Genomic DNA, 4515 nt, shown 5'->3' on the forward strand with positions numbered 1-4515 from the left:
AGAAAATCTTTTTTTTCTTGCTTTAGACTTAAATCCCTCAAGAAAATTGTCTAATAGATCCATCGTCGGGAAAAGTCCAATCTTTTAAAAGAAAATACTATTTAATTAAACTAATACAGCTAAAGTAGCATGAAAAGTCACCCAGACAATCTCATCACCCCACACTTAAAATTGTGCATTGTCCCCAATGCACACCATAACTAATAAAAAGGGTAAAAGAGACTCCCTGGTAGGCCAAAGGCCGAAGCACTACAACTCATGGGGTACTCAGACTTCTCCCTAGCTTGGTCCTTCGTACGGGTACCTCACACTTAGTTCCAACCATTTGGTTTGCTGTTGCATCCTTCCAATACCTTTGCTTTCCATTCTCCTAAAAAAATAAAAAATTGACACTACAAAAATAATACAATTACAAAAAATAAAAAAAATAAAAGAAAGCAATAAAGCTGGGTTGCCTCCCAACAAGCGCTTGATTTAACGTCGCGGCACGACGCGAATCACTTTTTGCCTCCACCTCGAGGTTATGAATTGAACCCCAAGTTTTGCTTCAAGCTTATGATTATGCTCTTGGGGCGGTACAACTTCTTGCGAGCCAAAAATTAGATAAAATCTTATGCACTTGTTGGCTCTCGACCGAGGAGTGTCACCTTGCCTAGACGGCCTTGAGAAATCCAAAATATAAGGCTCATCTACCTCTTCCTTGGACTCCTTTTTATGCTCATAAGGGTGAATTTTCATTTCACCGTCTGAACATAATGTAGAGAAGTGTTTGGAATGAGGCCCAACGCGCTCAAATACATGAACTTCAAGATTTTTAACCTCCTCAACACCAATCACACTAGAGTCAACTAAATTTGTATCTTCAACGTCCTTGGTTGACTCTAGTATTACTTCTTCAACATTGACATCCTCAAATTCTAGTTGGCTAGGTTGTTGATGTTCTACTCTGACCTCCCTAATTAACACCTCAAATTCATGCTCTTCTTGGCTACTATCCTCAATATTGGCTTGGTGAGCATTAAAAGCTCCAACCACTTGACTCAATTGAGCCTCCAACTTGCGAATAGTTGTCTCTTGCCTTTCTATGTGCAATTGTTTCTCATTGTTTTGTTCCAGAAGGCACTTTAGCATATCCTTGATCTCCTTCAGGTCCGCATTCCCAGGTTCTTCGTTCTTATTAACTTCACAAGAAAAGGTAGAACCATCATAGTAAGGGGTTGGGGGAAAATAAGAAATATAAGCACAACCATGAAGGTGACCATTTTTACCACTACACACATCACACACATTCCACAAATAAGATTGAGTTGGTGCACATAACTTGCTCTAGGAACGTTTTGAAAATTTTGCCACGGGTGGTTTCCATCACAATATGTATGGAGATCAATAGTAGAATCATCTACACCTAAATTCCCATAATTCCAAGATGCCATGTTTCTCAAATCAACAGTTATAAAAAAATTACAAAAAAAATAAAACAAATTAAAAGTTCAAACTTGAACCCTAGCAATATATACAGCTACTCTTATACTTTGGAAGTGGTGTTGTTCAACAACTACCTAAATATGCACTCTCTCCCGAGTTATGCACACTAAATAGGCACAGCTAATTGAGGATCCTGTCAATTAACTACAACAAACACGTAGTTGAACAAATAAAGAAAATACTACGACTCAATTATATAAAAATAACAAGAATTTATCCTACAAAAGGTTCCATCAAAACCCTAGATAACAAATTAGATATTCATAATAGCATGTAAAACTACAATACTAAAAGTCATAACCAACAATGAAAAATAGGAAGAGGAAGGAAAAACTCGTAGAAGAATTCCCCGCCTTGCTCCTAGCGTGTTCTTGCCTCCAAGGGTGTTGTCTAACCCTAAAGTAGTGCCTCTTCTTCCAAAGTGGTGTTTTAGGATGTATTTATATGACCTAGGGTTGATGAGGGGCGGAATTCTTCAATCCAACTTCGGATGGGAGAGCTGGAATCCGCGTCTGCCTTCGCGTCTAGACGCGGACTTTGACGCGGATCCCCGTCTGCCTTCGCGTCTAGACGCGGACTTTGACGGGATGCAGCTTTTGAAATTCTTCCATTTCGCGAAGCGCTCCGTGCCTTTGCTTCGCTTCGCTGTTTTGTGCCTTAATTTTTCTCCTCCGACTTCGTGCCACGCACGAGAGTAGACGAGCTCCCACTCCTTTAATTTCTTCTTTTTGTGTCGAATTGTCATCTTTTGATCATTTATCATCCAAACTCATTCCTACACATAAGAAACACATAATGAGTATATTTCACTTCGAAAATCATGTAATCTCCCGCGACACACACAAGAATTAATATGCAAATATACTCAAAAATATGCACTTTTCATCATTTATCATGTACTCAGAGGAAACAAATTCCAACCCCGTATCTTTTGCCCGTTGCCTAGAGTCAGAGTCCCTGCAAAGGTTCGATCTATAGTACCAGATGCAACAGTCATGATCCATGCGGCTCCGTTGCCTAGTGATCCAATATCTGGACCACGATTTCCTGCCGAAGCAGAAACTAAGATGCCTTTCATCATGGCACCAAAAGCCGCAATCGCTATAGAATCTTCATATAACGGATATATCAGAGAAAAGAAAATTTGGAAGGATTTTTTAGATCGTATATTTCATCTGATCACTATACATGATTTTATACAAAACAAGAGAATAAAATCTGTTATAGTAGCTACACGTGTCCTATCCTTATTCAGCTATCTATAACAAACAAAAAGAATCATCAAGGAATACAATGAATTAATATTATCTATATATTTCTTCTACACACTTCTCACGAGTGAAGAGGATCGTGGACCTGGTAGCCTCTGCTTGGCAGGTGTCCCTTTTGTGTCCAAAATAAACGGCCCAGATGAACTTCTCTTTAAACCAGATGGACGAACGAGATAAGCCTTGATATTTGAAGATAAAATGGTCTGAAGATTATTGGAAATATCGGCATTTGACTTTGACTTTCTATCTTGTCTATCATCGTTCTTCTTTAATCTTTTGTCTAGGGGTGTTCATAAAAATCAGAAAATCGAACAAAAAAATTAATATATTTTAGATTTGGTTTGGTTTTGGTTTTGAATTTTAAAAACCGATCAAATTTGGTTTAGTTTTGGTTTTAATAAAAAAACTAACCGAAAAATCCGAACCAAGCAGACTATAGAAGTAGCTATTCAAATTTATTATTACACCTATGTATATGTAAATTTTTATATAAAGTTTCTAAAATTTTATGGTGCATAGTAGTTGTTTGTATTTTGAGTCTAGTCATTTGCTATTATAATAATCTAATTCTTTGCCTTTACATTCTAGTTTGATTGGTAGTTTTCTTTTGCTACGTAAAAAAATTTATTTCACGGTAAAAATAATCGATTTTTAGTTGAGTACTTAAATCATTCATTATTACAAAACTTAGCTTAAAGTAACAATATAGAACAATAAAATAGACAACAATGTAGAGAGAAAGAGAGGAGAGAATCTTATTTCTTCTATGTATTCAAGTGTGTACAATGTGATGCCCAAACCCTCTATTTATAGGATGATATAGGTAATACAAAGGGACTCCATAAACATGGTATTAACTATTGAGAACATGGGGGAAGATCATGGAGGTGTGAGAGTTACATCCATAATGGTAAGAAGTAGTGGGAGGTTAATGGAGAAGAGTAGTGGGTGTTACTCCCTTACGAGTTATGGACATCCACCATAATCAAGTATTTCATAACACTCCCCCTTGGATGTCCAAAGATAATGTGCCTCATTAAAACCTTACTAGGAAAAAACCCTATGGAGAAAAAAATCCTAGTGAAGGAAAAAGAGTACACATATCTGTAATACGTTTTATTTGTTGCCTCGTTAAAAACCTTGCCAGGAAAACCCAGTGAGATAAAACCTTAGCTAAGGAAAAAAGAGTACAGCACATATTTGCCTCCCCCTGATGAAAATATCACGACGAATTCCAAGCTTGTCTAACAACTTCTCTAATATTGAGATCGGCAATGCCTTGGTGAACTATTCCGCCAAATTATCACTTGAACGAATTTCTTGAACATCTATTTCATCATTCTGTTGAAGATCGTGTCTGACAAAGAACTTTGATAAAATATATGATTTATTCAGTCTCCTTCAATATTCTTCTTTCAATTGATATAAGCAAACATCAGCTTCTTCATTATTATTGGAATCTTCTCTTCAAAGAAAAGTCACACATCTTGTGAAATGATAATATGACAATTCCTCACATACAAATAGATTGTTTGAAGAACGGACTTCAATAAATGCCTGCATTTGCATAAACAACAAAACCTTGACAATATTTGTTAGAATAAACAAATCTATATCAAGGATTCTTTTTGCAATATAATACTAATCATATTTCAATATCTCCATATAGCCTTTATACTCTCAGCTGTTGGGACTATTCGTCCAAACTTCATATTTTTCAGATGAAGTCAATTTTCATTGCATATTTTTCATTTGGCCA

Source organism: Nicotiana attenuata, unplaced genomic scaffold (assembly GCF_001879085.1).
Source record: "Nicotiana attenuata strain UT unplaced genomic scaffold, NIATTr2, whole genome shotgun sequence".
NCBI classification, from domain to species: Eukaryota; Viridiplantae; Streptophyta; class Magnoliopsida; order Solanales; family Solanaceae; genus Nicotiana; species Nicotiana attenuata.